The sequence below is a fragment of the Cupressus sempervirens genome, chromosome 11, assembly GCF_028749045.1.
Source record: "Cupressus sempervirens isolate cs-2001-9-10 chromosome 11, ASM2874904v1, whole genome shotgun sequence".
NCBI classification, from domain to species: domain Eukaryota; kingdom Viridiplantae; phylum Streptophyta; class Pinopsida; order Cupressales; family Cupressaceae; genus Cupressus; species Cupressus sempervirens.
Window position 1 is genome coordinate 519,276,905 of NC_143128.1, and position 12,522 is coordinate 519,289,426.

The following is a 12,522-nucleotide window of genomic DNA, read 5'->3' on the forward strand; positions in this document are numbered from 1 at the left end:
TGCCTTTGCTTCCCCGCTGGGAATCCAGACTATTCATCTGGCTGAAGCAAGAGCTGCGAGTAAGGTGGTCAAGTTGGCTTTTGAAGCCGGGATTACTAAACTCTTGCTTGAGGGGGACTCCAAAAACATTATTAATACCATTAATGGTATTTCCCCTCCCTCGTGGATGATTGCGAACATAATTGCTGAGACTTGCGCCACTCTCACAAAGTTCGATAAGGTCCACGTCACTCATGTTTACAGAGAGGCAAACCCAGTCGCTGATTGGTTTGCTAATAAAGGGGTTAACGCCACCAATAATCTGACCTGGCATGCCAGAAAAGATTTTTCAATGGAGGCAAAGTTGCTCATCGACCAAGATAAAATCTTGGGAAGGACGGCTCAAATCCAATGCAATTATGGATAATAAAGATTGCTTAATAAATGGTAAGTGCCATTATTGGCATCGTGATTTTCACCAGCAAAAGGGGTTTCCTCTGACATTTTGACACGTTCGAAAGGACAATACCATTATTTTCAGAAAGGGGTATACTCATGGGTATCATAAAAGAAACATCACCTTTTTTTTGAATGCAAATAACTTGCACAGATCAGAGTTCATGAGAATTGTGGAAGTTGATCAAGTAAACATGACGGGTGAGAGGAGCAGAAAGGAGCCGATGGGGGAAGTTCAGAAGTGGAAGAACAAGGCCAAAGTTTGGAGAGAGCTAGAAAAGGGTGGGGTTACTAATTTCTTCGAGAAATTTCATGGCTCGGATCCTGAGATCACTAACAGCATGGTGAATTCATGGAATAATGGTAAGGTTAAGGTAAATAGGGTCTACTTTCAAATTACTAAGGATGTGGTTGCTGAAGTCACGGGGATTCCGATGGAGGGGCATAAATTCTTCAGAGACAAGAAAATGTCTTCTAATGCAATCAAGGATTTTGTGAAAAACACTGAAGAGCTGAATAAGCTGGGCAAGAAAGAGACGCTTTTTGTAACAGATACTATAAAGAAGCTCTGGAGGTATGTTCTCTACGCTGTCATTGAATATATAACCCTAGACCCCAGGTTTGATAGGGTTAGGACTCACCATTTTGTGATTCTGAATCATTTTCGTCATGGTAGTAAGATCTCCTTCCCGTATTATCTTTTTAACTCGATGAACAAGGCCATTTCTAGTTTTAAAAAGAAAGCTACCATCAACCCGGCACTGCATGAGGGTCTTCTGCTTCTGATTCATGAGCATTTCCACGCTCAAACCATTAGCAAAAACCCTATCCAGGGGGCGGATGTTGACAAGAGCAGCTCCAATTTTTCCTCAGATTCCGACGATGTCGAGAGCATAAGCTCTGATGAGGTTTTTGAGCATTCAGGTAAGAAGACTAAAAGCCATAAGAAGGATTACCCCTCTACCAAATTACCCAGCAGAAAGAGCCCTAGAGGTCATACCCCAGCTAAAACTGGCTCTGCTGAGGTGGAGGAGGAAATGGATACTGATGATTCTGACAAGGTTTCAAAGGAGGAGCTGGATGAGGAGAAACTGAGAAAAAGACAAAAGAGGGAGGGAGAGAGCATGGAGCGCTCCAGTAGTCAGGGAAAGGATTCTCTGCCCATTCCCCTCTCCCCTATACATCCTCAGCCTCCTTTGGAGGAAAATGACAACTCTAGAAAGATTGAGGGGGAAGTGCAAGTTAATAACAGAAGGAAGGCTTGGAAGAACTTCAATGTGAGAACGGCCACTATGGGAATCTACAGAGAGGCGATGAACCCCCAACTCCTGGTGGACGACCTCGAGAAGCCTAGACTCAATGAGCTAATTAACCCGGCTATGGTGGCTATTTCTGATAATGCAAGAGAAACGGGCATGAATCTGTTGAACAATGCCCGCAATAGCATGATCGACAACTTTAGATCAATTAAATGGCTTTTCCATGAGCTTGAGGATGTCAGAGATAGGGTTTCCCAAATGGAAAAAATCAAGAGCAAGATAGGTGCAAAAAGCCAAGGTGATCGAAATAGCTGAGAGACTTTGATGGAGAGGAGAGTAAAAAATATTGAGAACTACAATCACAACCTGGCAAGTCAAATGATCTCCCTCCTCGCTTCGATCAACGACAACATCCTCTCTCTCTTGGAAAATCTCAAAGACAGGAACCAGATGGAGGAAGATGATAAACAGAATAGAGACAAAGATAGGCCGGATGTGGATAAAGCCAAGGACAACACTATGGAGCAAGATTTGATGAACGCCCAGGATCATAAGGCAGAAGAGCAAAAAGAGTGCGCCGAAGCTGCCCAGACCATGCTCGAGATGGAGAAGTAGTCTGCTAGGTTGGGTCTCTGTCCTTTGGTTTTTGTTTCTCTTGGCTTTGGCTTTTTGTCTGGTCTCTATTTTTGTGGTTGGTTCTCTGGCCTTTTTAGTGGGCAGTTGTTTCGGGCTGGGCCTTTGGGCTTATTTTTAGCCGTAAGGCTTATGTTTTGGCTGGGCATTTTTTCGCTTATTTTCAGCCTTTCTTGTTGTTAAACTTATGGGTTTCAGGACCCCTTAAAACCTGTTTACCTTATCAAAAACTGTGATATTATTCTGCTAGTAAGCACATACTGAACAAAGAGAAAAAATAGAATGAATAAGTTGAATGGTGATGAATATTTTTATTTCATGAGTTTGATTAAGTTTGTTGGAGTTGTTAAGAGTTGATTTTATAATTTGGACATGAGGATAACTAATTCACTCCCTCTCTCAGTTATTCTAAATTTTTTAACAATTGGTATCAAAGCATTGGTGATTGTGTGAAAGTTTGAATGACTTAAAGCTAAAGAGAGAGGTACCCAAGTTGAGCAAGAGAACTTCTCAACATGGAAAAGGCTGATGAAGTTGCATTTGTGTACTATTGGAGGTTTTGCACTTTAATATTTTTGTAATGAGTACATTGAAGTTCCTCTACCTATAACAATTGAGAAAATTAAAGAGAAGCAAGAGAATAGCCAAATGATGATTGATCTTGCATCCTCCCTAAGCTATTCTAAATTTGAAGAAGTGAAAGACTGTGAAAATGAAAAGTAGGTATGAGACAAGTTGGCATTGATCCTTGGAGGAGACACAAATGTATTGAGAGCTAGGGAAGAAAGATTAAGAGGAAATTTTGATGATGCAAAGATGAAGGAAGGTGAAAATGTGGCACAATATGTTGGGAGAATCAAACAAGTGGTGAATGCAATCAGGTGTGTCGGTGGTATCATATATGAGGAAATAGTGATCAACAAGGTATTGATAACTTTACTTGCTATCCATGCTATTAGAGTTTCTACAATATAAGAACTTAGATGTACATATGGAAATGATCTAAAATTGGATATTCTATAAGCAGACTCATAGCTTTTGAGTTGGAAATTTTTGATAATTACACACCGACTAATGTTGAAAGTGCTTTCAAAGAAAAACCCACTCTTTATGAATCTAGAGGAAAGAAGAAAAAAAAGCATGTGAACAATGAAAGTGAATCAAATGATGAACTTGATAAAATTGAGGCATTATTGGCTAAAATACTACCAAGAGGAAAGGGAAAATAAAAAGGTAAACTCATTATTTATTTTACATGTAACAAGGTTGTTCATATTGCATCAAGGTGTTATAACATAGAAGAAAAGGATGAAAGGTAGGATGCTAAATACTAAGGAAGGAGAGACAAAAGAGAAAACCAAGGGAATGTAGACTACAAGGGAAAACATAAGAGATCATGTTACATTACTAAAGAAACTATTGATAGTGATACTGATGAAAATGATGAAAATATTGTCTATGTTGCTACGAAAGATGAATCTAATGATGAAATGTATGAGGAAACTACTTTAATATCATATATAAGCAAAAATCATAGATGGATAATTGATATTGGATGTTCACATCACATGAATTGTGATAAAAATAAGTTTGATAAGATGGTACATTATGTAGGAAGCAATGTCAAGTTTGGAAATTGTGCACCATGTTATGTGAAAGATAAATGATCAATTATAATTAATGATAAGATTAGATATTAAAATGCATATTGGGTTGAAGGTCTAAAATATAACTTTTTGAGTGCAACATAGTTGACAAGTTTAGGTTGTAGAATTGAGTTTTAGAATATGAAAGAAAAGATCTATGATGCTACTGGTGAATTAATTGGAAGTGGAGAGAAAACTAGAGGTAACTTGTTCTATCTAGACCTATCTAATGAAACTTGTCTATTTTCACAATTTGAAGATGTTTGGCTATGGTATAGAAGGTTATGTAATGTGAATTTTGATAATCGTATTGTGATTAGTAAGAAGAAGAGTAAGAGAATTGTCAAAAGTAAGTAAACCTAATAAGGTGATGTGCAAAAGTTGTCAATTGGGAAATTGGAAAATTATAGTTTGAAGATCAAATTTAACTCTTATGATGATGTTTTGAAGTTGGTTGAAACTAATTTATGTGGTCCTATTGGAGTACAAAGCTACTATGGTGATAAGTACTTTATCTTCTTTGTTGATGACTACTCTAGGATGATGGTTGTAATGTTTCTTAAAGAAAAATATGATGTGTTTCAAATGTTCAAGTGGTATGGCTAGAGTTGAGAATGAAATAGGTAAGAGTTTGAAATTCTTGAGATTTGATAGAGGAGGTGAATTTGTCAACATATTATGCAATTATAGAGGTATCACAAGGTAGATGTATGTGCCTAGAACTCCACCATATAATGGTATAGGAGAAAGAAGGAATAGATCTATAATGGATTGTGCAATGACACTGATGATGGAAAAGAATGTCTCACAAAAATTCTAGAGAGAAGTTGTAAGTACTATTGTTTATAACTTGAATCAAGTACAAGTCAAGAAAGGTACATATAAAAAACCTTTCGAACTAAGGTATGGTGATGAACTTAGTTTGAATTTCTTCAAAGTATTTTGAACAAAATGTTATATTCCAAAAGATATTAGGAAAGGTAAACTTGATGCAAAAAGTGATGAAGGCATATTCCTAGGATATTCCATAAAGAGTAAGGCATATAAGTGTTTGAATTCTAATACTAACAAGATTGTGGAAAGTGAAAATGTTAGAGTTGATAAATTTCTAGAAAAGAATGAAGCAAAATTCAAGAAGAAACCTTAAGATTACATAAATTTTGTATATGTCTATGAAGGAGAACTTGGTACCATTCCTAAACTTGAAAGACTAGTTGAAGTGACGAAGATTGAAGAAATTACCAAGTCTCAGTAGAGGAGTATTGCCAAGAAAAAACAACCTTCCTAGCATTAGACTAATGAAGTTGAGCTATAGGTAGTGATTGTCGACCATAATATGGATGAAACTATGATACAACAAGAGGGACATGAAGAGATTGAACATGCAGAATAAATTGAACTTCTAAAAGAAGTAAGAAGATATGAACATATGCTAGAAAAGTATGTAAGATGACATCATACACCAGATCAACTCATTGGAGATAAATATTTAGGAGTTATGACAAGAAATAAATTTATAAATGATACATGTTTTTTTTTTGAGTTTGAACCTAGAATAGTTAAGGATGCACTTGAGAATGAAGACTTGATAAGAAATATGAATGAGGAAATTGATCAGGTTGAAAAGAATAAAGCATGGACACTAGTACCTAGACCAAAGAACAAGAATATTATTGGAATAATGTGGGTATTCGGAAGCAATCTAAATGAGGAAGGCAAAGTCACTAGGAATAAAGAAAGACTATTTTGTAGGGGATGCACACAAGAAGAAGAAATTGATTATGGAGATAAATTTTCTCCAACTGCAAGGTTTGAAGTAGTAAGAAATTTTCTTGCATATGCTACTTACAAAGGTTTTAAAGTTTATCAGATGGATTTGAAGTTTGCATTTCTGAATGGTATACTAGAAGAAGTAGTCTACATTGAATAACTTGAAGGATTTGTTGAGGCTAGCAAGAGAAACATTGTATGCAAGTTGCACAAATCTTTGTATGGTTTGGAGTAGGCCCCTAGAACATGGTATGAAAGGTTACCTACTTATTTGGTAAAGATTGGTTTTGAAAATACTAATGATAGCAACAATGTGTACTTGAAAAGTGAATATGAGGAAAAGGTATTTCTAGCTGAAATTCTTGTTGATGATATCATATTGAGGGGTAAGTGCACCAAGTTGTGGTGCCAAAAGGGGGGTATAAGTGGACACCATTTTTTTGAAATCAGCAATTTCTAAACATCAACAAGAATTTGAAGATAGTTACGCTCAAAATTTTAAGATATGACAAAAAAAAAAGTAGTATTCCTTTGAATCTATTCTCTAAACTACTAATTTTTTTTCAAAATGGTTTAGTTTTAGATCCTCAAAAAAGGGGGCCACAGAAAGTGGTACTATTTAATTAGAAAAAATATAACATAGTACAAAGTGTAGCCCCCCTAAAATTTTAACTTTTAAAAAAAAATTATTTAATCGCTCTGGTCAAAAGTTACCTAACACTATATAGTTTAGCCTAGATTTTTTAGGTAATTTTATAATGTGTATTTTTTTTAATGAATTTTTTAGTTTGACACATCCCAAAAATGTGAAATATCTACGTGCTTCCCCTAGAAATGATTGGAAACTAATCTAAAATATAAAATTCTTTTTTTCAAAGTGTGTAGAATGGAGTCTAGTTTCTAAAAAACTAAGTTGTTGTGAAATTCAATGAATGAGCTAAAATCTACAACCCAATTAGTACATATTGGTTTTTGACAAAAAATGGACATACATTCAAAAGATATTATAGTTGAAAGGCTTGAAATAGTTCAAATAAAATATAAATTTTATGGTTGTATAGCTAACACAAAGACCTACAATGTCATGTAACTTGATTTTATTGATGCTCAGCCACGAGGAAACTTGAAGGAGAGCACACAAGAAAAATCAATCATTTTTTGTATGTTTGGAACAAAACATGTCTCAGACCAGTTTAGAGACTCCAAACCTTTGGGTTGGATCCCCAAGAAAAAACCAAGCCTTGGGCTTGGTAGAATGCAAAGCTTTAAATAGTGCATGTGCACTATAGCATGTGTGCGCTATAGCATGTGCATGCTATTGAAAGTTTTTTAAAATTTGGGTCTTAATAGTGCATGCATGCTTTAGTGTGCACACACTATTAAGACCTAAATTTTAATATATATATATATATATATATAGAGAGAGAGAGAGAGAGAGAGAGAGAGAGAGAGAGAGGATAGGGGGGATGGGAGTGTGTGTGTGAGAGAGAGAAAGTAGGGGATGGGAGAGGGGAGAGAGAGAGTAGGAGATAGGAGAGAGAAGAAGTGAGAGAGAGAGTAGGGGGTGGTAGAGAGAGAGAGTAGGGGATGGGAGAGAGAGAGAATGAGAGTAGACGATGGGAGAGAGTAGAGAGTGAGAGAGAGAGTAGGCGGTGGGAGAGGGAGTTGGAGAGGGAGGGAGGGGATGGGAGTGTGAGAGAGAGAGAGAGAGAGAGTAGGGGATGGGAGAGGGGAGAGAGAGGGGGGATGAGAGTGTGTGTGTGTGTGAAAGAGAGAGTAGGGGATGGGAGAGAGAGATAGTGTGAAAGAGAGAGAGTAGGTAGTGGGAGAGGGAGTGGGAGAAGGAGAGAGACGAGGGGATGAGAGTGTGTGTAAGAGAGAGTAGGGGATGGGAGAGAGTGTGAGAGTGAGAGAGAGAGAGAGTAGGGGGTGGGAGAGAGAGAGTATAGGATAGGAGAGAGAGAGATTGAGAGTAGGGGATGGGAGAGAGAGAGAGAATAGGTGGTGGGAGAGGGAGAGGGAGAGAGAGAGAGAGAGAGAGAGAGAGAGAGAGGATGAGGATGGGAGTGTGTGTGAGAGTGAGTAGGGGATGGGAGAGGAGAGAAAGAGAGAGAAAGAGAGGGGGGATGGGAGTGTGTGTGTGTGAAAGAGAGAGAGTAGGGGATGGGAGAGAGAGAGTAGGTGGTGGGATAGGGAGTGGGAGAGGGAGATAGAGAGGGGGGATGGGAGTGTGTGTGAGAGATCTAAAGAGTAGAGGATGGGAGAGGGGAGCGAGAGAGTGAGAGAGAGAGTAGGCAGTGTGAGAGGGAGTAGGAGAGGGAGATAGAGAGGGGGGATGGGAATGTGTGTAAGAGAGAGAAGGGGATGGGAGAGGGTGTGAGAGTGAGAGAGAGAGAGTAGGGGGTGGAAGAGAGTGATAGTAAGGGATGGGAGAGAGAGAGTAGGAAGTGGGAGAGGGAGAAAGAGAGAGAGAGAGTGTGTGTGACAAAGAAGATAGGATGGGAGTGTGTGTGTGTGTGTGTGAAAGAGAGAGAGTAGGGGATGAGAGAGAGGAGAGAGAGTAGCCCAAGAGAGAGAGTAGGGTATGGGAGAGAGTAGGTAGTGGGAGATGGAGTGGGAGAGGGAGAGAGAGAGGGGGGATGGGAGTGTGTGTAAGAGAGATAGTAGGGGATGGGAGAGAGTGAGAGAGAGAGTACGGGATGGGAGAGAGAGAGTGAGAGAGAGAGTAGGTAGTGGGAGAGGGAGTGGGAGAGGGAGAGTGAGTGAGAGAGGGAGAGAAAGAGAGAGAGTAGGGGATGGGAGAGAAAGAGAGTAAGAGAGAGAGAGAGTAGGTGGTGGGAGAGGGAGTGGGAGAGGGAGAGCAAGAGAGAGAAAGAGTAGGGGATGGGAGACGGAGATAAATATATAGAGAGTAGTAGTGGGAGAGGGAGTGGGAGAGGAAGAGAGAGAGAGGGGGGGGGATGGGAGTGTGTGTAAGAGAGATAGAGTAAGGGATGGAAGAGAGAGAGTGAGAGAGAGTAGGTGGTGGGAGATGGAGTGGGAGAGGGAGAGCAAGAGAGAGAAAGAGTAGGGGATGGGAGAGGGAGTGGGAGAGGGAGATAAATATATAGAGAGTAGTAGTGGGAGAGGGAGTGGGAGAGGAAGAGAGAGAGAGAGGGGGGGATGGGAGTGTGTGTAAGAGAGATAGAGTAAGGGATGGAAGAGAGAGAGTGAGAGAGAGTAGGTGGTGGGAGAGGGAGTGGGAGAGGGAGAGAAAGAGAGAGAGGGGGATGGGAGTGTGTGTCTATGAGACAGAGAGTAGGGAATGGGAGAAAGAGTGAGAGAGAGAGTAGGTGGTCAGAGAGGGAGTGGGAGAGGGAGAGAAAGAGAGAGAGACTAGGGGATGGGAGAGAGAGTAGGTGATGGGAGAGGAAGTGGGAGAGGGAGATAGATAGAGAGAGAGTAGTGGTGGGAGAGGGAGTGTGAGAGGGAGAGTGAGAGAGAGGGGGATGAGAGTGTGTGTAAGAGAGATAGTAGGGGATAGGAGAGAGAGAGTGAGCAAGAGAGTGGGTGGTGGGAGAGGGAGAGCGAGAGAGAGAGAGATGGGATGGGAGTGTGTGTCTTTGAGAGAGAGAGAGTAGGGGGTAGGATAATGAGAAAGAGAGTAGGGGATGGGAGAGATAGTGAGAGAGAGAGTAGGCATTAGGAGAGGGAGAGTGAGAGAGAGAGTAGGCGATGGGAGAGAGAGAGAGTGAGAGAGAGTATGGGATGGGGAAAGAGAGAGAGAGAGAGAGAGAGAGAGAGAGAGAGAGAGAGAGAGAGAGATTAGGTAGTGGGAGAGGAAGTGGTAGAGGGAGAGCGATAAAGAGAGAGGGATGGGAGTGTGTGTAAGAGAGAGAGTAGGGTATGGGAGAGAGAGAATGAGAGAGAGTAGGTAGTGGGAGAGGGAGTGGGAGAGGAAGAGAGAGAGGGGGGATAGGAGTGTGTGTAAGAGAGAGAGTGAGAGAAAGAGTAGGTGGTGGGATAGGGAGTGGGAGAGGGAGAGCAAGAGAGAGAGGGGGGATGGGAAGTGTGTGTTTTTGAGAGAGAGAGAAAGAGTAGGGGATGAGAGAGGGGGGAGAGAGAGAGCAAGTAGGAAGTGGGAGAGGGAAGGAGAGAGAGAGAGTAGGGGATGGGAGAGAGTAGGTGATGGGAGAGGGAGTGGGAGGGGGAGATAGATAGAGAGAGAGAGTGAAGGGTATGGGAGAGGAGAGAGAGAGTGAGAGAGGGTGAGAGTGAGATTAGGGTGTTAGGATAAACCACAGACATAAATAAAAAGCTACATGCAAATATAACCAATAACAAAAAATAATAGAACACACAGAAATGAACACAAGGCACCAAGATTTAACGTGGTTCACCCAATCCCTGGGCTACGTCCACCAAACAGCAAGTCCAATCTTATTACAATCCAGTGATTACAACCTGATTACAATCCGTAATCCCTTACAGCTCAATACTGCCGTAAGAACCAGGGGCATCCCCACTATTTATGAAGTATGTACAGTACTTTCTTGATCAGTCACCACAATCTAACATAGGGGATGGAGGATGGTGGGATAGGGAGAGATTATTTTTCACATAGTGCATATGCACTATATGAAAACACCAAAAAATGATCATAATGAAAGTTTGGGTCCCTATGATCCATATTTTGCTTTTTGTCTATTGTGTATTTTGTTGTTCCAACATAAAACATGAGTTTCAAGCTATTGGAAGTTAGCAAACACTATTTGAAGGCTTTTTGAGCATTCTTTCATTCTATTTGAAGCTAGCTAACACTAAATTCAATCATTAGATACACTATTTGAAGGCTTTTTGAATATTCTTTCTACAGAAAAGGTTAGTGTAGTCCTTTTTAAATATTCTTTGTTGTTATATAGGGACAAATTTGATTATAATTTGACATGTTGTTTAATATATAGCAAATTCATTGAAATTTGTATGTTTGAATGAATTGTTATTTGGAAATGGTTAGAAATTTGACAAGTTATTTAATATATATCGTGTATTCATTGAAATAAGTGTAATTTGTATATGTATTTGAATGATTTACAATTTACAAATTGTAAGTAATTTAGATGTTTAAATAATTTGACATATAGAGATCATCATCATGCCAAGGAAGAAACCAAAAACTCAAACAATGGAAGAGAGGGAGAGAGATTTGGAAATTATAAAAGATAATGAAACTACTATGTGAACAAAGAAAATTGCAAAGCAATAATGAAGAATTGACTTTCAAAGAGGAACAAGAACTACTGATACAAAGAAACAAAGAGGAAGAATTGGAAAGACAAAAAGAATGAATTAGACTGTAACGCTCAAGAAGACAATTGAATTTTGAAGCTACACCATCTTCCAATGTTGGAGTCATATCATCATCTCATGTTGAAGAGATGCTAATTTGTAGATCTGACGATGTACACACTCCATCATGTCATGTTGAAGGCACAAAATCAACATATCAAGTAGGTGATATTCCATCTTTTGCATCTCATTGCCAAGGTACATCATCTTTGGTTCAAGGTACACAAAGCACTCAACCTTATGTTGATGTTCAAAATGTTGAAGGAATGGAACAAATTATAACACTTTCTAGAATTCATTTTAGAAGACCAAAATATTTGATTGATATTGATACTAACATTTTGAAATCAATGTCTGACAATATTAGCGAGCATACTTGTCAAAGAAAAGTTAATCATATGTGGAGATTATTCTTTGAAGAATTAAATATTACAGGTGAATGCTAATTATTTGTTGAAATGATGAGAAATTCAAAATTTAGGCCTATCATGAAGATTCTTGGGCTAATAATGATGGACAATTCAGTTGAAAAAAGCATTGTAAAGAATCTAATGAGTGCTTATGACAAAGTGGACTCTAAATCACACACCAAAGATAGTAATATCACAAGATGAGTACTTACATCAACAATAGTAAGCACCCAAATGAAGAAAGCTCAACTCATGAGAAAGAATTGAAAATCGGTAGAGGTACTCTAAGGAGAGCCATGCTAAGGCATGATAGATTGGAAGATCCAACAAAAAATGAGTTATGGACATTGAGTGGTAGACTATCACGAAAGGATAAAGAAATTAGTGAGCCATTGAAATCATTGATCGAAGATTTTTGGACAAAAAACATAGGTGTTTCCCCTAAGCAAAGAGATGTTGTAAGAAGGAGGATTGGTAGCCAAAATCATGACCCACATGTGAAACATTTTTTGGACTCAAATCAGACGCAATTTTTTGCAAAATTTATTGCTATGTATCCTCAAATTCAAATGAGTCAAAGATTTTTTGAGATGGGTAAACCTTTTTATGTGAAGATAAATAACACATGCACAACTTTTTTTTGTAGGATACATATTGAATTTTCTAACCATTTTGATGTTTTTAGGCATATATGTGTGTTTTGCAGGATTGTGACATGAATGAGCCACCTAGATCTTCAAGAAAATTCATATTCAACATTTTATGTGAAATAGGGGATGACCAACAATTTTACAAGACATCATGCTTGGATGGTACATGCTTATTTTGCAGTTCTTTGCAACTTTTATCAACTTGTGAACATATGGATAATACACATGCAATTGGAAATGAAATAGTAGATTATAGAAAATATAAGATAGTGACATATGCTCTAAAAGATGGGAAATTGGGTAAAAGATGTGATTTAGTCATTGAAAAGATCTTAGTCTATGAGTTCTTGAAGATTTTTAATGAAAAGATTATTTACAAGTATGCAAGGCA